Source organism: Aquarana catesbeiana, linkage group LG02, assembly GCF_042186555.1.
Source record: "Aquarana catesbeiana isolate 2022-GZ linkage group LG02, ASM4218655v1, whole genome shotgun sequence".
NCBI classification, from domain to species: Eukaryota; Metazoa; Chordata; class Amphibia; order Anura; family Ranidae; genus Aquarana; species Aquarana catesbeiana.
The window spans coordinates 324,412,074-324,439,272 of record NC_133325.1 but is presented as its reverse complement, the minus strand read 5'-3'; positions in this window follow the sequence as shown (position 1 = coordinate 324,439,272).

The following is a 27,199-nucleotide window of genomic DNA, read 5'->3' as shown; positions in this document are numbered from 1 at the left end:
CCAAGCGCGGCACCCTTTGGGCTCCTTTTGCTAATCTCGTGTTAGTAAAAGTTTGGTGAGAGACGATTCGCGCTTTTTCAGACTCGTGGCTTTCAGATCGTTTTCTGCCGTTCAGTTTGTGCTTGTGGGTTTGTATCTGCTCTTCAGTGAGTGAGTGCAGTCAGTTCGTATCGGAGTTTTCTGTGTGATCTTGCCTGCTCGTTGCTGTTTTTCAGGTCGCTCTTCACAGGCCTTGCTGTTCTTCAGTGCGTTCTGTCACTTCGTTCTGAGCAGCCGACCGTTTTCTAGCCATGTTTCGTATGCGTGCTCCTCGTAGAGTTCGTGCTGTGCGGGGGCTTGGTGTTGGGGTCCTGACCTTGACACAAGTCCAGTCCATGAACAGGGTGGGGAGGAGTTCATGGACCAAGAATTGGTTGCTTCAGCGTGACCAGTTCTCTCATATGCCTTTGCTCTGTGAGATCCATGAGATCTCCTGATGATTATCTAATCCTGATGATTTCAGGAACTTTCTCAGGATGACGGACCCCGTATTTCACCATTTGTTGGCTTCGCTGACCCCCTATATCAGCAGGCAGGATACCTGCATGAGGCAAGCCATCACTCCAGAGCAGAGGTTGGTCGCTACCTTGCGGTATTTGGCCACAGGGAGAAGCCTGCAGGACCTCAAGTTCTCGACAGGCATCTCCCCCCAGGCTCTTCTTTGTGGACATTTACTGCTTGTGTTTGTTTGAGCTGACCCTGACAGAAATGTGTGGAGTGCAGAAAATGTCGTGATTGTGTAACCTTATACAAAGCACTGTTGGCTGTTATTTACTAAATGCAAAGACACTTTTCACTACAAGTGCACTTACAACTGCACTGAAACTGCACTTGTAGTGCAAAGTGGATTTGCCCTTAGGAAATTACCCCCATTTTCTCATAAAACAACAATTACATCACCCCAAAAGTGTTGTAGCGTTGAGACAATAATCCACACATTCTTGATAAACAATCTTTTTAATACCAGCACAATCACATGTGCATTTACCAAAGGTTTTTCTGACAAACCAACATGTTTGTTGTATAACAATTTTTGTGGTGTCATTACCCAAAATCAAAACGTGCATTTTATAGAAAACACTCCTGTGTAAAATCAACAAGAAAGACACAAATCTTGATCTTACAAAGTTCCCATTTGGTAGAACTGGAAGGCAATATCAGACATGAGTATTTAGGAACTGTGTTTGATATTGCATTCAGATGGGGGGAAATCACCCCAGGAAAAGCCAAATTTGGAAGATGCACACAAATTTCCCAATGTCAGCATGTGCTATCTGCCATCAGGGGGGATCAAGGGATGTGTTTTGGGGGAGAAAGCCCTTCCTCACCGCTACTTTATTATTGAGGAAGGGGTTGCACCCCCAAAACGCGTCCATTGATCTCCCGTGATGACAGATAGCACATGTTGACACACTGTGTGCATCCTCCAAATTTGGCTTTGGGAAAAATCACAAAAACATTTCGCACATTGTAGCAGACAAAAGAAGAAAGTGATTTGGAGGGGTTTTAAACTCGCCCCAAAACATCAATGATGTTTTTATATTTTGGAATAACATCATTGATGTTTTGCTTGATGTTTTCCAATTGTAAATTACACCCCATGATCTCCCCGATCAGGATCTGGGCACTTTCGGATGTGAAAGGATCTTCATCCACAACCTCACGATCAGCTACAAAGAGAGGAAACCCAAAACAAATTAGGTCTAAAAAAAATGCCGTCATCCATCTCTTATCTGAGCCTGTGGTTGCAGACACTCACCTGTTGTGGTGACTAGTTCCACCACGTCTTCTTCCTCCTGCTCATCTTGTGTTGGGGGGATTTCCCCTTCTTCCAGAGGGGGGGGGCTCTGGTCTCCTCGGATGAGGGGTGTCCTCCGAGTCTTTTCTCCCCTATGTAAAACAAAAATGGTATAATTAGCACACAGATATTTAATGTCAGAACTATAAAGATGAAAAATTGCTTGGAAGTGGGGTATAATGATCTATTTTGGCAGAGTTCCAACATGTAGCTTTTTTAGTGTCCTTTGTCAAGCTGCAATACTTTACCTGTTTTGTACAAGCTTCACAGATGTATCCCCCCCTATAGTATACACTGGAGCACCTGTGTGGCCCCCCCTAATAAAAATGGTGTTCTTGTGTCCCACACTAGTGCTCCAGTGTCCAGATGTGAAAACAGCTTCTCAGTGTCCTCTCCTTACACACAATCTAGTTTGCATTTCATTCTATTAACAAAGCCATCTGCACAACCCAATTCTTTGAAGACAAGTATAGGGCGTCAAAATGGTGGCCAAATGCATATGGCCTAAACAATGGTATTTTATCGTCCGAAATAAAAATGTGTGATCCGAACGAATAATGTGCCCATGAACATGAAAGTTGACATTTTAAACTGTACAACAGTTCCTAAAAGCACATGGAGCAGCACGAACGTAATAAACCCAAAAAGAATAGGAACACAGCACAAATACTTACTTTTTTGCAGCACTCTCTGGATCTTTCTGTACTGCTCATGTTCTCGTAATTTCAGGTCCGACCACCGCTTCCTGAGCTGATCTTTCGATCGTCGTACCCCGAATTTCCGGTGCAGACTCCTGACCACTTTCGCCATGATCTTGGCCTTTCGTATATTGGGGTTGGGGTAAGGCCCATACTTTCCATCATAGTCGGCCTTCTTCAGGACGTCCACCATCTCCAACATCTCCCCAAAGGACATATTTGAGTCCTTTAATCTCCTTCTGGATCGGGACGTTTCAGGCTCCGGCCTTTCCTCCTCCTCCTCCTCCTCGTTGCTGTAATTAGCACGATCCTGCTGTCTATCCGCCATGTGCTCTTCCTCCACTGCGCCGAATGAAAAGGGGCGGGGAATAGAATAGAAAGAACGTCAGGGGCGGGTGGAGTTATACGCATGCGCAGTGTGTATAAATCGTAACGCGCGCGTCTTACGTACGATCTGTGAGCGGAGGAAGGAGCATCGGAGACGCCGATCGTGCTAACGAAGGTAGGATCTAAACTTGGGCCTATACTGCTTCGAAATGGAAGCCTATATTGTAACAAGATTAGGGGAGTTTGGCCTGACATTAGGGTTTGTCTTGTGTTGTGTCTTGCAGAGAAAATGGATGGGTTCAACGACCACAATTTCCTGCCCCTGTGTCAGGCTCCTACTTACCAGACCGGTGAGTCCGCTTGGGCAGAAGGTAGGCTCCCTTACGCGTCCGACTCGCGGCCCCTGGTAAAGCAAACAGGAGGCTCAGGAGTACGGAGTGGTATGAGAGCCTGTATGCAACAGTCCAGATACTGCAGGATGAACAGGTGAGATGGCTGGAACTGGCTGGAACACAGGCAACAAGACTGAGCAGGATTGTCAGGAGACAGGCTGGGTTCGGCAACAGACAGGCAGCAGAGGTACAGTGGAGCAGGCAAACGGATGGTCAGGAGGCAGGCCGGGTTCGGTAACAGACAGGCAGCAGAGGTACAGTGGAGCAGGCAAACGGATAGTCAAACAGGCAGAGGTCAGGTACAGGCAGAGTTCAAGGGGAGGTCCAGGAGACAAGGCCGGGTCGTCAGATAATCAGGAACAGTTCAGATACAAGGGTCAGTCACTAGGACGGCAAGCTGTTGATCAGGCAGCACCGATCACAGAGGGACGCCGGCTTAAATGGGCCGTTTGGCGCCAAACGACGTGCACGCGCGCGCACCAGCACACACAGGCGCGCGCACCTGCCAACGCCCGCGCGCGCGCCCCCGCACACCGGCGTGCACATCAGGCTGACCCCGGACACACACGCCAGCACCACGAGGAACGCGCACAGCGGAGTCCACAGGAACGCGCGCGCCAACGCGCGCCAACGCGCGCCGACGCGCCCCGACGCACACCGCTGCGGGCACCCTGCCCGCCGAGGTACGCTCTCTGACAGTGCCCCCCTCTCAAGGGCAGCCTCCGGATGCCCAGCTGGGCCAACCTGGTTGTGTGAGAGTCTTTGAAGGCTTGTAGCAATTCCTCAGCATGGAGATTACTTTCAGGCTCCCAAGAGTTGTCCTCGGGTCCATACCCCCTCCACTTAATGAGATACTGGATCTGATTCTGTCTTTTTCTACAATCCAGGATTGCCTCGATTTCAAATTCCTCCTCATTATTGATCAAAATAGGCTCAGGTGGCTTGGCATTACGGTCAGAGAAGGAGTCAGGAACAACTGGTTTCAGAAGTGATACATGAAAAACCGGGTGTATTCTAAAAGAATCCAGCAGGTTGAGTTCATACGCAACATCATTTACTCTTCTTTTTACCTGGAAGGGACCCATAAACTTAGGTCCCAATTTTCTGGAAGGACAAGCCATCTTTAAATTACTTGTGGATAGCCACACTTGGTTACCAGGCTCTAGGATAAGTTCCCCACGTCTTTTCTTGTCAAACATCCTCTTGAAAGATGCCTGGGACTGGGCCATGGTCTCCTGCAGAATCTTACAATTAGTAGAGAAGAACTCCATTGTTTCAGTCACTGCTGGAAGGGCACATTCCGGGATAGAGCTGGGAAGGAAGGAAGGATTAAATCCATAATTGGCAAAGAATGGCGTTTGGTTGATGGCTGAATGCAGAGAGTTATTGTATGAAAATTCAGCGACTGGTAACAGGGACACCCAGTCATCTTGCGAAAATGCAGAAAAGCAACGGAGGTATTGCTCCAGCGTCTGGTTAGTTCTCTCCGTCTGGCCGTTTGTCTGGGGGTGATAGGCCGAAGTGAATGCCAGCTCAATTTCAAGAGCACCACACAGTGCCTTCCAGAACCGGGAGGTGAACTGGACACCACGATCTGATACAATATTACCCCATGTAGCCCATGTAGTCTCACTATTTCTTTGACAAAGATCTTCGCCGTTTCTACGGCCGTGGGTGTACCCTTCATGGGGAGAAAGTGTGCCATTTTGGACAGTCTATCGATCACAACAAAGATAGTCGAGAAACCTTCAGATGGGGGTAGTTCTACGATGAAATCCATCAAAATCATTCTCCAGGGCCTGTCAGGAATTGGTAAGGGTTTCAACAAACCCCAGGCCCTTGTGCGATTACTCTTGCTCCGGGCACAAGTGTGGCAAGAATTGACATAATTCCTACAATCCTCAATCAATTGTGGCCACCAAAAGGTGCATTGCACCAGTTCAGTTGTCTTCCGGGCCCCGAAATGACCTGCCAGCTTGTGGTCGTGGCACAATTCCAGTACCGGCACTCTAAGTTTCTCAGGAACCATGATCTTGCCTTCGTGCCAAAGCAACCCGTCGCTTAAGCTGGTCCCAGTAGGTTGGGGAATTTCTGAGGAGGCTTGCCTAATTCTGGAAATTAAATCTCCCTGAATAAGTAAAAAATTTCCCGCCGGCAGGATAGTGTCTGGATGAGCGGTTTCTTTGGAATCATGAAACATTCGTGACAATGCATCTGGTTTCACATTTTTAGAGCCAGGTCTGTAAGTGATGTGAAATAAGAAGCGGGAGAAGAAGAGCGCCCATCTAGCCTGTCGTGGTTTAAGTCTTTTGGCAGATCTCAAGTATTACAAGTTTTTGTGATCAGTATAGATGAGAATAGGATGTACAGCACCCTCCAGAAGATAGCGCCACTCCTCCAGAGCCGTCTTGATGGCCAAGAGCTCCCGATCTCCCACATCATAATTCCTTTCAGACATAGAGAGTTTGCGAGAAAAGAACGCTATTGGGAACAGAAGAGCCTTGGGACCCTGGCGCTGAGAGAGTACTGCCCCTACTGCGATCTCCGAAGCATCAACCTCCAACACAAACGGTAGGGCAGGGTTAGGGTGCTTGAGGATAGAGGCAGATGTGAACAGACCCTTTAATTTTTCGAAGGCCGATTGTGCCCTGGATGTCCAACAGAATCGGGTTCCCTGTTTTGTAAGTTCCGTAATGGGGGCAATGATTTTAGAAAAGTCTTTAATGAATTTCCTATAAAAGTTGGAAAATCCTACAAAGCGTTGGACCCCTTTCCTGTCTGTAGGTGCAGGCCAATCCAGGATGGCGGACACCTTCTGTGGGTCCATCTTAATACCTTCAACAGAAATAATGAGTCCCAGAAATTGGATACATTGGAGTTCGAACTCACATTTGTCAAGTTTAGCGTATAAACCGTGTTGCCTGAGCCGAGCAAGGACATTCCGGACGTGCCTGCGATGATCAGCCAAGGAAGAGGAAAAGATAAGAATGTCATCCAGGTAAACGATGACGTAGAGGTCCAAAAATTCCCTAAAAATGTCGTTCACAAAGTGTTGGAAAGTGGTTGGGGCATTACAAAGACCGAAGGGCATAACGAGATACTCGAAATGCCCAAAACGAGTGCGAAAAGCGGTCTTCCACTCGTCTCCCTCTCGGATGCGGATTAGGTTATAGGCTCCGCGAAGATCCAATTTCGTGAAAATTCTGGCAGTTCCCAACCTTTGGAATAACTCAGGCACCAGGGGTAGCGGGTATCGATTTGTAATCGTTATCTTGTTTAATTCTCGATAATCAATGCATGGTCAAAGAGAATGATCCTTCTTCTCTACAAAGAATAAGCCAGCACCGGCCAGGGAAGTGGACGGGCGGATAAACTTCTTCAAATTTTCGTCTAAGTACTGCTTCAGGGTGCCCAGCTCCTGCTCAGTCAATGGAAAGATCCAGCTGAAGGGTACCTCGGTTCCAGGTAGCAACTCTATAGGACAGTCGTAGGGCCTGTGTGGAGGTAGTATCTCTGCACCTTTCTTGCTGAATACATCCGAGAAATCTCGGTAGGGCTCTGGAATAGCTTGGAGCAGGTTGGCATCAGGATGTAAACAGAGAAGTTGGGAAACCTCAAGGTCGGCTCTTTGCAGACAATGTTGTTGACAGTACTCTGAGAGAAACTCAATACTTCCAGCAGCCCAGTTGATTTGGGGGTTGTGAACCTGCAGCCATGGCATTCCAAGAACGACTGGGAAGAGAGGTGAGGAGATAGCATCCAAACAGAGATATTCCCGGTGCTGAGGGCCCATAATAGCTTCTAAGGGGACAGTTTCCTGAGTGACCGGGCCGGAACGGAGGGCAGAACTGTCTGCAAGATGAACAGCCAGGCTTTGAGTCTTGGGTTGGAGAGGTATGTCATGTTGAGTAGCAAAGGTCAGGTCGATAAAACAACTGCAGGCTCCGGAGTCAATGATGACTGGAACTTGGATAGCCTTTCCGGGAAGCTGTAAAGTGACAGAGATAGTTAGATGTGTACCAGGTGTTGGCAAAATAGTGGCACAGGTACGAACAGCGGAACGACACTTACGTGTTTTGTTAGGGCAAAGGCTGGAGTAGTGCCCGGGTTCTCCACAGTAGAGACAAAGGTTATGAGCCCGTCTGCGTAACTTCTCTTCAGGAGTCAAAGAGGGACAAAGCAGACCAAGCTGCATGGGTTCTGGTGCATCACTAGCCCGAACTGGTGGTGGAGCGGGAGGCCTACTGGGAGGATTGGAAACTTGTGGGAGCATCCAGGTGGGACGATAGGTACTGGTGGATCTTTCGGTGGGTCGTTCTCTCAACCTACGATCAATTTGAATGGACAGGTTGATTAATTCTTCCAGAGTCTGAGGCACCCCAACCCGTGCTAGCTCATCCTTGAGAGGATCTGACAAGCCCATCCTAAACTGATGGCGCAGGGCTGCGTCGTTCCACGCCGTATCAGAGCTCCAGCGCCTGAATTCGACAGCATAATCCTCTGCAGCTCGACGGCCTTGACGGAGGGAGTGTAGGGTAGCTTCTGCAGTGGCAGTTAGCTGGGTGTCTTCGTAAAGTTGAGACATTGCCCCAAAGAAGGCATCCAGACTTTCCAAGACGTCAGATTTCTGCTCCAAAAGCCGGTGGGCCCAAGTTTGAGGTTCACCAGATAACAAGGAGATAACGAAGCCCACCTTAGTAACCTCCAGAGAGAAGGTGCGTGGCTGAAGGGCGAAATAGAGATTACATGCATTCCGGAAAGCACGATACCTACTTCGGTCTCCAAAAAATCTTTCTGGTACTGGTACTTTGGGCTCTGGAGGTAGCATGACTACGGAGGGTGCTGAGGTTGCGGCTGCGGTCCCTTGTGGACCGGAGGGTACAGATAGGGCCTGTACACGCTCTTCCAGACTTGAATATCCCTCTTGTAAGCTTTTCACCGCTTGGGTCAATCCTGCCAGATGTCTGCATTGCTCATCCATAGGGGAAGCCCCCTGCCCGGACTCGGTCATGGCTGCCTGATACTGTCAGGCTCCTACTTACCAGACCGGTGAGTCCGCTTGGGCAGAAGGTAGGCTCCCTTACGCGTCCGACTCGCGGCCCCTGGTAAAGCAAACAGGAGGCTCAGGAGTACGGAGTGGTATGAGAGCCTGTATGCAACAGTCCAGATACTGCAGGATGAACAGGTGAGATGGCTGGAACTGGCTGGAACACAGGCAACAAGACTGAGCAGGATTGTCAGGAGACAGGCTGGGTTCGGCAACAGACAGGCAGCAGAGGTACAGTGGAGCAGGCAAACGGATGATCAGGAGTAGGGATGAGCCGAACACCCCCCTGTTCGGTTCGCACCAGAACATGCGAACAGGAAAAAAGTTTGTTCGAACACGCGAACACCATTAAAGTCTATGGGACACGAACATGAATAATCAAAAGTGCTAATTTTAAAGGCTAATATGCAAGTTATTGTCATAAAAAGTGTTTGGGGACCCGGGTCCTGCCCCAGGGGACATGGATCAATGCAAAAAAAAGTTTTAAAAACGGACGTTTTTTCAGGAGCAGTGATTTTAATAATGCTTAAAGTCAAACAATAAAAGTGTAATATCCCTTTAAATTTCGTACCTGGGGGGTGTCTATAGTATGCCTGTAAAGGGGCGCATGTTTCCTGTGTTTAGAACAGTCTGACAGCAAAATGACATTTTGAAGGAAAAAACTCATTTAAAACTACCCGCGGCTATTGCATTGCCGACAATACACATAGAAGTTCATTGATAAAAACGGCATGGGAATTCCCCAAAGGGGAACCCCGAACCAAAATTAAAAAAAAAAAAATGACGTGGGAGTCCCCCTAAATTCCATACCAGGCCCTTCAGGTCTGGTATGGATATTAAGGGGAACCCCGGCCAAAATTTAAAAAAAAAAATGACGTGGGGTTCCCCCTAAATTCCATACCAGACCCTTCAGGTCTGGTATGGATTTTAAGGGGAACCCCACGCCAAAAAAAAAAAAAAAAAACGGCGTGGGGTCCCCCCAAAAATCCATACCAGACCCTTATCCGAGCACGCAACCTGGCAGGCCGCAGGAAAAGAGGGGGGGACGAGAGTGCGGCCCCCCGTCCTGAACCGTACCAGGCCACATGCCCTCAACATTGGACCAGAAGATGAAGGAAGATAGAAGAAAGAAGAAGTATTTAAATAAAGGAATTGTCAAAAACTGTCTCTTGTCATTTTTAACATTTTTGACAGTTTTTTAGTGAAATGGTAGGGGTACTTTTGTACCCCCTTACCATTTCACACAGGGGGGGGCGGGATCTGGGGGTCCCCTTGTTAAAGGGGGCTTCCAGATTCCGATAAGCCCCCCGCCCGCAGACCCCCACAACCACCGGCCAGGGTTGTGGGGATGAGGCCCTTGTCCTCATCAACATGGGGACAAGGTGTTTTGGGGGGCTACCCCAAAGCACCCTCCCAATGTTGAGGGCATGTGGCCTGGTACGGTTCAGGGGGGGCCGCACTCTCGTCCCCCCCTCTTTTCCTGTGGCCTGCCAGGTTGCGTGCTCGGATAAGGGTCTAGTATGGATTTTTGAGGGGACCCCACGCCGTTTTTTTTTTTTTTTTTTGGCGCGGGGTTCCCCTTAAAATCCATACCAGACCTGAAGGGTCTGGTATGGAATTTAGGGGGAACCCCACGTCATTTTTTTTAAAAAATTTTGGCCGGGGTTCCCCTTAATATCCATACCAGACCTGAAGGGCCTGGTATGGAATTTAGGGGGACTCCCACGTCATTTTTTTTTTTTAATTTTGGTTCGGGGTTCCCCTTTGGGGAATTCCCATGCCGTTTTTATCAATGAACTTCTATGTGTATTGTCGGCAATGCAATAGCCGCGGGTAGTTTTAAATGAGTTTTTTCCTTCAAAATGTCATTTTGTTGTCAGACTGTTCTAAACACAGGAAACATGCGCCCCTTTACAGGCATACTATAGACACCCCCCAGGTACGAAATTTAAAGGGATATTACACTTTTATTGTTTGACTTTAAGCATTATTAAAATCACTGCTCCTGAAAAAACGGCCGTTTTTAAAACTTTTTTTTGCATTGATCCATGTCCCCTGGGGCAGGACCCAGGTCCCCAAACACTTTTTATGACAATAACTTGCATATTAGCCTTTAAAATTAGCACTTTTGATTTCTCCCATAGACTTTTAAAGGGTGTTCCGCGGCATTCGAATTTGCCGCGAACACCCCAAATTGTTCGCTGTTCGGCGAACTTGCGAACAGCCAATGTTCGAGTCGAACATGAGTTCGACTCGAACTCGAAGCTCATCCCTAATCAGGAGGCAGGCCGGGTTCGGTAACAGACAGGCAGCAGAGGTACAGTGGAGCAGGCAAACGGATAGTCAAACAGGCAGAGGTCAGGTACAGGCAGAGTTCAAGGGGAGGTCCAGGAGACAAGGCCGGGTCGTCAGATAATCAGGAACAGTTCAGATACAAGGGTCAGGCACTAGGACGGCAAGCTGTTGATCAGGCAGCACCGATCACAGAGGGACGCCGGCTTAAATGGGCCGTTTGGCGCCAAACGACGTGCACGCGCGCGCACCAGCACACACAGTCGCGAGCACCGGCCAACGCCCGCGTGCGCGCCCCCGCACACCGGCGTGCACAACAGGCTGACCCCGGACACACACGCCAGCACCACGAGGAACGCGCACAGCGCAGTCCAACGCGTGCCGACGCGCCCCGACGCACACCGCCGCGGGCACCCTGCCCGCCGAGGTACGCTCTCTGACACCCTGTTCATTGACAAGTACAGGGAGCTGCCCTGTCTGTGGCAGGTGAGACACCCGCATTATAACCATAAACAGAAGAGGCAGGCAGCGCTGGAGAAACTGCTGGAGTTGTTGAAGCCGGTGGTCCCCACAGCAACCATCCCCTATTTAAAAGCAAAAATTGGTGGCCTGAGGAGCACATATCTGAGGGAGCGCAAGAAGGTCACAGATTCCCAGAGGTCCGGAGCTGCAGCAGATGACGATTATGTCCCCAGGCTGTGGTACTACGAGAGACTGCGATTTCTGTCAGACCACACTGAAGTCAGTGAATCCCTCTCCACTCTTCCTTCCACGCTTCCTTCCATCCCAGCTGAGGCTTCCGATGTCCAACCTGGGCCTTCCAGCCAGGAAGAAGTGGAGGAGCCCAGCTGGAGTCAGGTATAGCATTCTTCTACAGATTTCTGGGCAATAAATAAATGATGTTTACTAGATGTTATTATTGATCATTAATTGCTGATTAAAAAAAGTGTTTTACATATCAATAGACAGTAGTGGGCACCCAAAATTGGGACAAGAATGCAAAATGCTGGGCTCAGAATGATAGTCAGTTATATTTGTTAACATTCAATTTGCAGCAGTCAGGAGATGAAAATTGTGTGTGATTGATGAAAACAATACTAAAACTATGTCCCTTTTTCATACACAGGAAGACCTCAGCCAGGAGGAGGCTGTGGAATGTGGCAGTCAGGAGGAGGCGGGGATTAGTGGCAGCCAGGAGGAGGCGGGGCTAAGTGGCAGCCAAGAGAAGCCTGGGACAAGTCGCAGCCTGACTGAGTCTCAGGTTCCTCCCCTCCGCCTGCCACATAAACGAGCCAGGAAGATGACTCCCAGTGCTGTGCAGGATTCAGCATACAGGCTGATCCAGGAGGCTTCGGGGTCCCTCAGAGCCTTCCCCAGTCCTGAAGAGGCCTTTGCCTGCATGGCTGCCACCAAATTGCAGGGCATGCAGGAGGGCCAACGCAAGATTTCTGAGGACCTGATTTATAAAGTCCTACGTAAGGGGGAGAGTGGGGAACTGACACACAAGACGCATGTCATTGAGATCGACGATCCTCCTCCTCCTCCTGCTGCCACAACTCCACCACCACAGCCAAAGCCTGTAAGGAAGCGTGGAAGGAAGACCAAAGAGTGATGGCCCTGGGTTCAGTCTGGTCTGACAGAAGATGCAGTCTCGCGTATGACCACAGCCTGGGGACATAGATGTCATCTGCTGCTTTCCGGATCTCTGGGACTTCTGGACCAGACTGCCCTCCCTTAGATAAGGACTCCTCAGGCCACCAATTTTGCTTTTAAATAATTGATGTCTGCCCTGGGGGTCCAAGGCTTCGCCCACTTCTGCAGTTTCTCCAGCGTTGCCTCCCTCTTTGTTTATAGTTGTGACCCCTTAATAAAATTTTTTTAGGTAAATTCTACTCTCCTGTGTGTGTTTTCATCCAAAAAGGACAGTTTGTTGGTGACGATTCAGGTACATTTCTAAAGTACAATGTGAAATTAACAAGGGACAACAACACCAAACAATCTCCTACAGATTAAATAGAACAACATATCAATGGTGTTGTGGGAACTTGTCACAAAAAACACACAAACATTTTCGGGAGTACTAATCAAAATCACCAAAAAACAAAATTAAAAAAGAGAAACACAAAAAAAAAATCTACATTAAAGTCAAAAAAAAAAAAAAAAATATGTTGTCAGATGTGAGAAATCAAAATATATTGAGGGAATCCCGATAAATAGTAACAAAAGAAGTTTGTGAGAAGTGTGTGTGAATATGAGCATCAAAACTACTTAATTCTTGTCACATTATAAAGAAGAAGAGAGTGCGCTGTATTAAACCATTTTGAACACTGCAGCGTGACGAAAGTGCTGTATCCATTGCGAACGCTAAGTTTACCAGAACGAGCTGTCCCGTCTCGGAATTTCTTCTGAGCATGCGTGGCACTTTGTGCGCCGGAACAGGCCACACACGGTCGGAATTGACGCGATCGAATTTTGTTGTCGGAAAATTTTATCTCCTGCTGTCCAACTTTGTGTGTCGGAAAATCCGATGGAAAAATCCGATGGAGCCCACACACGGTCGGAATTTCAGACAACACGCTCCAATCAGACATTGTCCATCGGAAAATCCGACCGTGTGTACGGGGCATTACTGTGTGCCCATTAAAATATTAATTTACAGTCAGGTCCATAAATATTGGGACATCGACACAATTCTAATCTTTTTGACTCTATACAAAACCACAATGGATGAAATGAAACGAACAAGATGAGCTTTAACTGCAGACTTTCAGCTTTAATTTGAGAGTATTTGCATCCAAATCGGGTGAACGGTGTAGGAATTACAACAGTTTGTATATGTGCCTCCCACTTTTTAAGGGACCAAAAGTAATGGGACAATTGGCTGCTCAGCTGTTCCATGGCCAGGTGTGTGTTATTCTCTCATTATCCCATTTACAAGGAGCAGATAAAAGGTCGAAGTGTGCTATTTGCATTTGGAATCTGTTGCTGTCAATTCTCAATATGAGATCCAAAGAGCTGTTACTATCAGTGAAGCAAGCCATCATTAGGCTGAAAAAACAAAACAAACCCATCAGAGAGATAGCAAAAACATTAGGTGTGGCCAAATCAACTGTTTGGAACATCCTTAAAAAGAAAGAATGCACCGGTGAGCTCAGCAACACCAACTGACCCGGAAGATCACGGAAAACAACTGTGGTGGATGACCGAAGAATTCTTTCCCTGGAGAAGAAAACACCCTTCACAACAGTTGGCCAGATCAAGAACATTCTCCAGGAGGTAGGTGTATGTGTGTGTCAAAGTGAACAATCAAGAGAAGACTTCCCCAGAGTGAATACAGAGGGTTCACCACAAGATGTAAACCATTGGTGAGCCTCAAAAACTGGAAGGCCAGATTAGAGTTTGCCAAACAACATCTAAAAAAACATTCACAGTTCTGGAACAACATCCTATGGACAGATGAGACCAAGATCAACTTGTAACCAGAGTGATGGGAAGAGAAGAGTATGGAGAAGGAAAGGAACTGCTCATGATCCAAAGCATACCACCTCATCAGAGAAGCATGGTGGTGGTAGTGTCATGGTGTGGGCATGTATGGCTGCCAATGGAACGGGTTCTCTTGTATTTATTGATGATGTGACTGCTGACAAAAGCAGCAGGATGAATTCTGAAGTGTTCCAGGCAATATTATCTGCTCATATTCAGAAAAATGCTTCAGAACTCATTGGATGGCGCTTCACAGTGCAGATGGACAATGACCCAAAGCATACTGCGAAAGCAACCAAAGAGTTTTTTAAGGGAAAAAAGTGGAATGTTATGCAAAGGCCAAGTCAATCACCTGACCTGAATCCGAAGGAGTATGCATTTCACTTGCTGAAGACAAAACTGAAGGGAAAATGCCCCAAGAACAAGCAGGAACTGAAGACAGTTGCAGTAGAGGCCTGGCAGAACATCACCAGGGATGAAACCCAGCGTCTGGTGAAGTTCTTTGACTTCCAGACTTCAGGCTGTAATTGACTGCAAAGGATTTGCAACCATGTATTAAAAAGTGAAAGTTTGATGGATGATTGTTAATCTGTCCCATTACTTTTGGTCCCTTAAAAAGTGGGAGGCACATAAACAAACTGTTGTAATTACTAGACCGTTCACCTGATTTGGATGTAAATCCCCTTAAATTAAAGCTGACAGTCTGCAGTTAAAACACATCTTGTTCGTTTCAGTTCAAATCCATTGTGGTGGTGTATAGAGCCGATGTCCCAATATTTATGGACCTGACTGTATAACTTGTAAAATGTCATCTTACAAAAATCGAACTGTAAGCCAGATATCAATCAAGACAGCCATCAGTGCTTTAGGCTAGTATGTAAACATATATATTTTGGAATGGAAAACTATGTTCCAGTCAAACTCTAAAACTATAACATCTCAAAATAAGTTGGCCTCTATGAAAAAGTGCATAGAAAAGTTCAGTAAGGAAATACAGGTAACGTCATGTATTTAGTCTTACACGTTAAAATATTCTGTGGAACACATGAGATTGTTTGTACAAGGGAACCTTAAACTGGCTAATAGAAAAATAACTATCATATGTCTTATGCAGGTTTGATTGGCAGGTTACAGAAAAGTTTACAATCTTACATATTAGATAGAAATATTAGAAGTTCATAAACTATATGAACTAGAAGTTTAACAATTTACCACATTTTAGCATTATTTAGAAATTGGTTTCATAATTTTATCATAATGCAGTTTGCATATTTCATGATATATTTCCCAGTATATTAAAAAAAAGTCATGGATCCACAAGCTTGACACATTGATAGCCCCTGCCTTAGGACCACCCTTCTAATGCATTTCACCTGATAGGGCTTAGTTGTGTCTTAATGTCATACTTGTGATACAATGAACATGGATGTTCCTTATCTCTCCGGTGTGTAGTGGTTTCCTGTTTCCAGCATCTATAATTGCTATACTTTTAGTAAGAGTAGAAGTGCCCATACCAGCCATTTATTAAAAAAAGGGCCATTTGGCATGTGCCAGAATGCATACAATGTGGCATTACAGTGCTATACTTATACAGGCCAATCGGGAACCGTTCTGCTTCTCATCAAAGTGTGGTGGGTGAAAGAGTTCTGCCCTATCTCATGGCCTTCCCCATACTTGCCACAGGGGCTGAGATGGTTGAAGTTCCAACATCCAAACATCCCTACATCCTTTGCTATACTGTGGTAAAAAAGAACAGAATTACATGACAAAAAGCTACTTAATAAATCAGAATATCAAAGCCGCTCCAGGTGAGCTATTAAGGTAATGCCTGTTGCCGATGTATCACAAGGGTACTGGATGTGGAGTCGAGAGTTTGACTGATCATTGATTTTATGTTTATGTTTTTACATCGGTCTGTTTTTTTTAATAGCTTTTTTGTTTTTGTTCAGAATTTATAGGTAATAGAGATGCACGGAAATTTTGGGCGCCAAAACATATTGGGCGAAAAGGGTGTTATTGGCAAAAAAGGTGGCGCTTACGGCATCGAAAATGCATGCAATTTTACAGCAATTTTGCTGCGTTCTTACAGCATTTTAGCCACAATCTTACAACCATTTTACAGTGTGTATGGTGTGTTTTTCATAGGTCATGTGACTCAAAAATGCATCAAAAGGTAACATGGGTGCATTATTGATGCCTTCTTGCTGCATTTTCAATGCATTTCAATGGGGAGGTGCATTTTTGGTGCTTTTTTTTTTTTACGGAAGCACAATGGACCATTTTAAAGTGGTTGTAAACCCACTAAAAATCCTGAAAGACAAAGGCATAATGAGCTAGTATGCATAGCATACTAGCTTATTATGTAATACTCGCCTTAGATCGAAGCCCCTGCAGCGGTCCTGGCATACTGCTCTGCCCAGCGACATGTCTCCCGGAGTTATTTCCGGGTATCGCAGGTTCCGGCACTGTGATTGGCCAGAGCTGCAATGACGTCACTCCCGCGCATGCGCACAGAAGCTGCCGGTAATGGCACATCAGCTGAAGCAACGGCACGAATGTGCCGATGACGTCGTGCAGGTTTAGGAGATATCCACGGTAGCTACAGGTCTTTATTATAGGCAGCCTTATTATAGGCTTACCTGTAGTGAAAAGTGCTTTGTAAGGGTTTACAACCACTTTAAATGGATGCATTTTTCTTAAGATTTTCTTGCGCTAAAGGTGCCAATAATGGCTGACAATAAATTCATATTCATTTAAATTCATGATATTAATTAAACAGTTGAATATAATACAATTATATATAAAAAAATATTTTTTTTTTTCAAATCTGTCATTTTCGGTTTTGGTTTTCCGCCATGTGCATCCTGCATTTTCGGTTTTGGTTTAGGCACCAAAATTTCCATTCGTGCACCTCTAATAGGTAATATGATTAGTGGCTCTACAGCAGTGTGTATGCCGCTGTGAACTGTTAAAAATGACAATTCTGCTGAGTCCTATAGTTCCTCCCCTTTCACCCATTTTTCACATGTTTCAGAATTATAGACTGAGGTGTGTTTATATATGTAAGATGATACACTACATTTGGGTGTTTGGGGTTGAACCACAAGGCACATAATAGTGATTTGGAAGTCTACAATTTCACTGTGTATGATGAAATAAATGATACGCTGTAACATCAAGTGGAATCCCCTCTTATGGTCCTCTGTACTGAGTGGTGGGAGATATTTTCTAAATGTGTGTTTCATTTCACCGGTATTGGGAATAGGTATATTGGATGGTGTGACTCCATTATAGAATGTTATTATGAGTAAGCGCTTCACATAGTGTGAAGCGCGTTAACTTGTACAGTTCTTGCGCTGTTTGTGATGCCTTTATAATGGATTCAATAAAGGATTTGAGGAAGTGGAGCAAATTCCTGATTTTTTCTCTCTAGACAGAATAATAACTGCATTTGAATGTTTAATCCAATATAATTATTTACCATACCTCCTTTGAAGTATTTTGTGCTTTATTAAAGTAAAAATGTCTACCAGTTTGTGGTATCAATAGTCGCTAAGCCACTCTAAACTTGCTTCTTTCTCTGTACCTCCAACTCCAATCAGGTGCACAATAGCTCATCCCAGCTCAGCTGTTCCACTTGTCAAATGTAATTTAATGGTCTGTACACTGGTGCAATCACCAATGTAAAACCAGCTTAATAAAGGTCTCACAACATATAGTCCCGCTTGTACACCTCCCACTCAAACGCATTTCACCTCACAAAGAGCCTATTCATGGAGATAGAGCAAGTTTATACTACACAAACATCATACCTCCTTTTGATGCCTGAATAATTCACATCTGTGATTTTCTGATCTCAAAACCAAATCTGTCGCTATACTTTCAAGCAGTGGCGGCCCGTGCATTGAGGGCGCACGGGCGCTGCCCCCCCTTTCCCTGCCGCCGCCCCCTATCCATGCGCCAGACCCCTTTCAGGGTGCTGGACACATGGATTCCTACGCCGGGGGTGGGAGGGGGTGTGTTTTTTTGAAGCACGTGATTGGAGCCAGAGGCTTTAATTGGCTTCAAAAAAGGGTGGGCTTGGGGTGCAGAGTGCGCCCTGATGCCACCCAATTGTGTGACCATAGTGAATTAATTTTCGCTATCTTCACACTAGAGTGCCTCCCTGCCAATCAGGAGGCATATCAGTGAGACCTGTTTCCCCATTGGCCAAAGCGCCAGGCAAACCTATTGGATGCCTAGTGGGGCTTTGGCAAGCGGAGGAAGCATGAGAGGAGCAGGCACCTCCGCCGATGCCAGAGTGTGGAGGAGAGGAGGAGAGTGGATGGAGACACAGAGGATGCAAGTCTTCAGGTAAGTGCCAGACCTCCCGTGGGGGTGGGGGGGTCTAGAGCTGCGAGCCCCAAGGGGGGGTGTGCAAGTGCCAGCAGCTGCGAGCCCCAAGCGGGGGTTGTGTGTTTATTGCCAGGGTAAGTGGCTTCATTTAACGGGCACAAGTGGCTGCATATGATGGGCACAAGTGGCTGCATATAATGGGCACAAGTGGCTGCATATTATGGGCACAAGTGGCTGCATATGATGGGCACAAGTGTCTGCATATGATGGGGCACAAGTGGCTGCATATGATGGGGCACAAGTGTCTGCATATGATGGGCACAATGGCTGCATTTGATGGGCACAGTGGCTGCATTTGATGGGCACAATGGCTGCATTTGATGGGCACAGTGAGGCTGCCATTGATGGGCACAGTGAGGTTGCAATTGATGGGGGGGGTCAGTATTTTTCAGTTTGTTTGCGCCCCCCCCAAAAAATTTTGAGCACCAGCCACCACTGCTTTCAAGTTAATGAACGCTTGGTTCAATCCAACACAACTCTTTGGTAAGACCTTAATCAGCAGTGCAGACAGTTCATATCAATTGTTTTTAAGTGGAGCTTGACAAAGGTTCAGAGCTTTTAAAAATAAGCCCTATGACGCATAATAGACAAATGACCTCCATGATTAAGCCTTGTGTTCTGTGAAAGCTTTGGAGTGGGAGGTGGACAGATGAGGTTATATGTTCTGAATCCTCTATTTAATATTTTAATGCTGGTTTTACGTTGGTGATGACATCTGTGTGCAGTCATTCTTTTCTCCATTCTTTTCTCCATTTGAATTTACTAGCATAACATTTTCTATCAGTTGAGTAGCAGCTAATATGTATGTAACAGAACTTCCTGGATTATCAGTAAAGCGGTCTGCCCACTTGCCACAGAAAGTTTTAGGGCTTTTTGCCCTTTCCAAAGCATGAAAAACACAAAAATGTACCTTCTCAGTGATTTGTTCCAACCTATTACAACCATGAAACAAAGCAAAATCTAGCCTGGCTATTTAGTTACCCAGTTTGGTGTGTGTAGGTTCTCCATCTGATGGAGCACCATCTTTCTCACTAGACAATGTACCACTATTAATTATCTCAGATTTTGGTTTGGTTGGAGTGCCTGTTTGTAGGGTTGTAGGGTCAGACAGGTCTGAATACACACTGCCTAAGCAGCAATCATATTCAAATGGAGCCCTGACTGTCAGCAGGCTCGACCCTCAAACCATACCCTCACCTTCCTTTAATTAATTGTTACAGCAATTAAGAAAAATAATCCAGAAGCTATGTTTACTTACTTAAATCTGAGGCTCTATGAGATGCTAGGTTCCAATTCTTCTCTCTTCTTTACTACAGAGTAAGAGGGTCCTTTTTCAAGGGTGCACATTGCTGCCTGGATGACATGGAATCATGGATATGCAGCGGCAGGTTCATCTCCGGTCCAGAAGACTACAGTGGCATAATGACATTACAACAAGGGGACCTGATGGAGTAGTTGTCATGATGGCAGCACTGGATCAATGGTCTGTACTCCTGATAGAGGCAATGGCAAGAAGCATGGTTGGCAATCATGAGATGAGTAAATAACAGCTTTGCACATTGTTTTGTTCTTTTAAACTGTGCTTAATGGACAGAGCAGGGAATTTGGTAGGGATATGGGAGGAAGATCATTTTGTCTTGAGGTAGGCTTTAAAGAAATACCAAAATCAAATAGATACAGCACAAGACATGCATTAACAATTATTCATCTGGTTATTTAACATCTATAATAAAAAATGTCTTCTGCATTGCCAAGATTATACCCCCTTTTCTTTTAGGGGCATTGTAGCATACATTCAAATGAAACACTACAGTTCAGAGTTTTCAGACACATACAGTAATCATTAATCTCAGTTGGGCTAGAAAAAAAAGGCAATTGGGCTAGAAAAAAAGTTGGGCTAGAAATAAAGAAGGCAATTCAGCTTGCCATATAAGCTGGAAACACATAAGAGGTTAAACAATCTTCAAGCTAGTTCTACTTCTAGTCATTTCTTATACTGTTTAGCTGTTTTCATGAGATGGTGATATTAGCCATTACCACAGCTTGATGTAAAATCTTTAACCACTAATGTGAACATGCAAGGAGACAGAAAATAATGACTGGAGCTGTTTAAAGAACTCTTGTCCAGTGGCTGGTTGATTTATCTTCTAAGTCATGAGCTGAAATTCATGTGCAACAGTAATTGGTCTGTTGAGGCTTCAGACTTGAATTACACAGGTTCAGTGTAAGATAATTGGAATGCAGTATTCCATAAGATGAAGCTGTGTTCTGGCAAGAAAATCTAGGAATATAAGGCTATAATGCACGCTGTTATAAAGAAAACTACATATCAGCAGGCTACCCAGATTGAAAAAAAAAATGGTTTTGACAGCTTGGATTACCTATCAGCATTATCTGATAATAACTTGGAGAGGTAGACTTGGCAATTATTGAAAGAGCACAGTAAGCTCTGTTCTCCAATGTGTGATGAACAAATGGAGCATTAGTGATCAGGGCCCATAAAACAAGCTTCAAGGAATAGCAGAGATTCAATACCTGGATTCATTCTACTGGAGGAGGGATTATAAAGAATATTACATGCCATGTTTGTGCTTAGTCAGTTACATTATGCCTGTGAAAAAGCTTATGAGTATTATGGAGTATTTACAGTTAAAATTGAATTTTTAAGAGTGGTCTTGATACTCCTACATTAGTCAGAGACCTTTAATAATATGTGTTGTTTACATTTTAAGTGTGAATTGAATAATATATATTGGATGTACATGGGACTGCCATGGAATATATATATTGTAGTGCAGTAACAGCATATTTTGAGTTATTACTGCATTGTGTACTTGCCAAAGAGCCTTTAGACTCTTGCTCTTCCATATGTTTGTTATTGTATTTGCAATTGCAATTTACAATGTCTTAGTTTCCAGGCTTAAAGTGGTTCTAAAGGATAGTTTTTTACTTTACTTTTAATGCATTCTCTGCATTAGGGTAAAAAACCTTTTGGGTGCAGCTACCCAACAACCCCCCTTCACTAAATACTTACCTGAGCCTGATCTTGGTCCATCTCTGTGCATGAGAGCAGTAGCACTGCTCTCTCTCTCCCTTCTCAATGGACTGTGCGCTGTCAATCGAATCCAATGATGAAGGAGTGGGGGGCAGGGCTGAGCCGCACTATGTGTGTCAATAGATGCACACAGTGGCTTGGGCTCAAGCCTGCACAAGTACCCTCCCCCCAGCAAGCTGCTTGAAGGGGGTGGAGCCAGAAGCACTGGAACCGCAGAGAGGAATATGGGGCTGCTCTGTGCAAAGCCATTGCACAGAGCAGGTATGTGTAACATGTTTATTATTTTAGATAAATAAAAAGCGAACCTTTAATACAACTTTAATCAGCTTTGTAAATAACCTTCTCAGTATATGTTATATTTTTTAAAGCCCTTTTCGAGTATAAGTTGTACTTTTATTTGAGTGCTTTTTCTGCTTCTTTTTTCTATTGCAAGCTTATGAATTAGCTGACCCATTTAAAAGAATGGACTCTCTGATGTGACTGATATTTAGCCACTTGAAGATTAGGCCTTTTTCTGAAATTTGTTGCTTATAAGTTAAAATCAGTTTTTTTTTTTTGCTAGAAAATTATATATAATATGTATATATTTGCCAACATGTTTATTTGTAAAACAAAGTTTTAAAACACACTCACACTATATTTGTATATATACAGTTCCCATAAACATACTCACCCTTTCATAGTTTTCATGTTTTATTATCATACAATCACAGTACATTTATTTTGTTTGACACTGATAGGCAAAAAATTATTTTTTTAATGTCACCAAAGTAAAAAGTGATTTAGCTAATTACAATGAATAAACACAAAAAAATGATTTAATTAGAATAGAGTAGACCCTTGTAAAATTACTCACCTAAATAAATTACGCAGTTGATTCTTGTCAAAAGCCATGCGATTCACTGAACTTTTTACATTACTGTCAAAATAGTTGACACAATAATATTTGTCATGATAGAATTTTTTGGGACTGTATATGCTTGATTTATGTTGTGCTACACTGCATTTTCTTTTGAATAATATTTTGGTGGTGTGAAAACACTGTACAGTCTATAACTGTGCAACACTCAATTGGTTTATTTTGAATATTTTTTGCACTGATTGTATTAACTCTTTATTAAATAGATATCCTCTTTGTCCGGTGAAGAGCTTTCAAAGTGATTGTAGCGCAAATACATGTGTATTTGATTGGTCCAATGTCTGGCGAATAAGTATTGTTGCTAATCCACATATTGGATGTTAAAGCTTACGTTTAGGGTTTTTTGGGATAGAGTACTGTATCAGTTGCGGATATTTTTAACTGATTCGTGACAAATGTCCCCATACATGTGTAATAATATCTCTCACCCACAGGTGGTGTAGTACATCGTGTGTTTAAAGATGGCTGCTGTTTATTTAATTGACCATATGATTTTGGGGGGGAAGTGCAACCAAGTGATGACATCACTCACAAAACGACCTGTGAGTGGTCAAGAGGAATGACTACATCCTGTGGGTGGTCTCTGATATACAGAACTAAAAATAAAGTCACTAGCATGGGTGAGCTGTGGAAGGAAAGCATGCAGCAAAACACTCCTCATTGTCCTGTTCCAGATATCTAGTGTAAGCTGTTGCCAGAGTTAAGTATTATTTGACCTTTCTCTGGGATATTGGGAATAGGACTGTATGTTTAAGTCTTGTTATTTGGTGTAATGTTTATGGTAACTTTTATGTGTAAGAAACTTTATGTATTTTGATGTCCAGTAAAGTTTTGTTTTATGCTTTTTTATCAAAACTGCTCTTGGTGTATCTGTTCAGTTTAAATATTCACTAGATGTGTGCGTTATTGTCCAGTATACCTGTATTTTTAGTATATTGTTCTGCAACAATTAAGAGTTAATCTGCTCCAGCGTATGCAGTCTTTTGCTTTGTTGTTTCTCACTGTTATTACATTAATATTTATACTCTAATAACAGCCTTATATTGTCCACATTTGATACAAGTACCAAATACAGTATCTCAGTTATGTGTAATGGTGTTTTCCCCATTACCTGGACAAGGTGTGGGCAGGAGGGGTGGCTGCCCTGTGCACCGCGGTATTAGGTGAGGGGGATTTTTGTTGGAAGGGGGAATTTTTTTGGGGGGGTGGCAGGGGGTAAGTATTGTTCTTGGAGGGGAAATTTAGGAGGGAGAGTGCTAAGAGTGGTAATTTAGGGGGATTTGTGTTGGGAGGGGGATAAAAAACATTTGTGCTAGGAAGGGAGATTTGGGTGGAATTTGTGTTGGGAGGGGGGGGGGATTTGAAGTGGGAAGATGTGTAATAGGAGGGGAAATGTTAGGGGTAGAGGATTTGTGCTAGGAGAATTTAATTTTTTTGGGGGGTGGGGCATTTGGGGGATGGGGGGCAAGGATTTGTGCTGAGAGGGGGGATTTCAGCAGGGGGGCAGATTTCCACTGGGAGGAGGGTGGATTTATGCATAGAGGATAAGCATGCAGATTAGTGCTCAGTGTATTTTGTGGGGGGATTTTTGCTGACACATAATGCTCATACATCTTTGGGGGGCACAGTTTGGAATGTTCACCCTGGGCTCTATATGACCTTGTGCCAGCACTGCCTGCTGTTCCTGGTAAAATTCTTTAGTTAATTCCATCTTTCAAAGCCACACTAGTTACTGGCCTAAGCGGCTGCCTTCCCGAACTGTGAATAGCAGCCTCAGTATTAAATAACCATGTGCAAGGGAAATTATCTATAAAAAGATGGTTGCTTATAAGTGATGATTGAAGTGAACACAGCTTCACCCTATTTACAAAGTTAAAGGAGGAATATGGCCAAAGGTTTTTTTGCCATACTTCTGCTGTGAGTCACAGAGGTTCACTTAATTCTACACTACTGTGCCCCAGATTCAGCTAAAGCTTGCTGTCAGCTGCCTTTAAAGAGCTAGTCCAGGCTCTACAATAATCTTAACATTAATGTCAGGATCTGCTTAAATGCTTGACCGCCAGCTGGCTCAACCTCTCAGCACACCGCTCCAGTGAGTGCTGCAGGGTAAGAGCAGAGAGTCTGCGACTTTCTTTTCATTGCAGACCAAAAACGTAGTGTTAGAGCTGGCGGGGGGCAGCTGCAGTATCAGATAGATCTAAATGAACAAGAAACTCGGATGGCTGCATTCCCAGCAAAAATCCAAAAAATGCTTTTATTTAAAATCCATAAGAGCAACACACTATACAGATGTACAGACAGGGAAGGGAAGAGTTGAATGCATTTCACACAGCAAACGTGCTTTCGCTGGGAGTGCAGCCATCTGAGTTTTTGTTCATTTGTATTACTGCAGCTGTGGCTGGGCATGCAACCCATTCTAGAGATCATACAGCCATGCCACCTCATCTTTGAGAAGCGGGCCTTTGTCTACAAAGTATTAGATAGATGCTGCAGTCACATAGGTGAGTATGAATGAGTTTTTTTTTTTTTAATCCTGCACTTCTCCTTAGGTTAACATTCACTTTGCTAAGTGAACAGTCAATATTCCTTAAGTAAATCAATCTGTCTTGTGTGTGTGGGCAGTGGGAAAGGTGAATTTTGCAAGAATTCTAGCTCACAGGATAGCTTGGGAAATCTCACAAGTTTTTGAGAATCACCACAACCATTATGCCCCGTACACACGATCGGACTTTCCGACAACTTAATTGTGGATTTTTGTTCGAAGGATGTTGGCTCCAACTTGTCTTACATACACACGGTCACACAAATGTTGGCCAACAATTACGAACGTAGCGACGTACAAGACGTACGCGTTATCTCCATTGAGAACGCTAGTTATATCTCTAGCTCGTACTTGATTCTGAGCATGCGTGGACTTTTGTCTCACGGACTTGTGTACACAGGATCAGAAAGTCCAACAACAAACATTGTTGACGGAAAATTTGAGAACCTGCTAGCCAACATGTGTTGTCAGAAAGTCCGACAACAAATGTTCGATGGAACACAAACACGGTCGGACATTCCGCCAACAAGTTCAACATTTGTTGCGGAAAATCCGATCGTGTGTACAGGGCATTAGAGTGTACGAAATTGTATGTGAGTTTTGCATCTGCCTGTGTGTATCCAGCCAGCTAGATTTTGGTAGAGTCTCCTTTAAGTAGTGGCTGTTGGTAGGAGACTGTTACACAAACACAGATCCCTATTGCTGACATTGAGATTTATTGAGGACACAGCCACACAATGCAATCTCACAAGAGTATAAAGTCACTAATAATACAGTACAACTAAACACACAACAGTTTATTCAGATGTCTGCATTCTTCAGAGCAATCAAAAAACAGTTTATTAATTTTTTTTTTTTTTTAATATATTCTTAGCTGGTCACACATAGACACACACAAAACAGTATTAAAGCCTAAAGGGTATTTAAAACACAAAAAATTGTCACTGTAATTTCCTGGTGCAGCTGCAAATAGGAGAACTGAGGGAGCTGTCACATGCATTCCTCAAAAAACGTGATCTAGGAATGGAGGGCCAGGCCCTTGAATCACCCCCCTGTCCACCATTCATGAATCTTGTTTCATTCATAGATGCTTATATGAATGGCAGAGCTGGGCAGAAAATGTTTTGGGCACATGAGAGCTTCCTCAGTTCTATTACCACCTGTCACGCTGGAAGATTGCAGTGACAGGTATAGGGGGAGGGTCGATGGAGGAAAAACCCAAGGTATCTAGGAGCTAGCAGCACAAGGGGCACAGCTCATTAATAGTAATGCCCCGTACACACGGTCGGATTTTCCGACGGAAAATGTGTGATAGGACCTTGTTGTTGGAAATTCCGACCGTGTGTAGGCTCCATCACACATTTTCCATCGGATTTTCCGACACACAAAGTTTGAGAGCAGGATATAAAATTTTCCGACAACAAAATCCGTTGTCGGAAATTCCGATCGTGTGTACACAAATCCGACGGACAAAGTGCCACGCATGCTCAGAATAAATTAAGAGATGAAAGCTATTGGCCACTGCCCCGTTTATAGTCCCGACGTTTGTGTGACCGTGTGTATGCAAGACAAGTTTAAGCCAACATCCGTCAGAAAAAATCCTAGGATTTTGTTGTCGGAATATCCGAACGAAGTCCGACCGTGTGTACAGGGCATAAGTCATGTCCCTTGTGCTGATTTTTGTGTTTTTAATATTGACTATAATTTAAAATAAAAGTAATATTTCTCCTGCTGCTGGGGTGGAATAGAAAATGTGGGCCATATGCTTTCACGTGGGTGGGACCCCTCAGATACAACCTCAGATTGATTGAATATCTCCTGGGTTAGGCTTTTCAATCATTCCCCTGTCCTCCCTTCATACATCCTGATCCATTCATAGAAGCTGTAGTACCTGCTTCTATGAATGGTGTAGCTGAGCAGAAAGGGTGGGCATAGTTTGGCATATGAGTGATATGACTTCTATTAAAGCTTCTATTAAAGCCGTATTAAACCTAAAACTAAAAATGTAATATATTGCAACTTACCAATCCTTAGATTTGGTGACTGCATTTGTTTTCTTTTCTTTTTGTCCTCTGATTTCACCTGGTGATTTGGCCAGTAACACATTTTCTGTATTAGAGTGTTCCCACACTGGAGGACAATAGTATTGTCAGTCTGGGGGGGGGGGTGTAAGATGTACTAGCAGATTTAGATACATTAACAAATTGAAGCC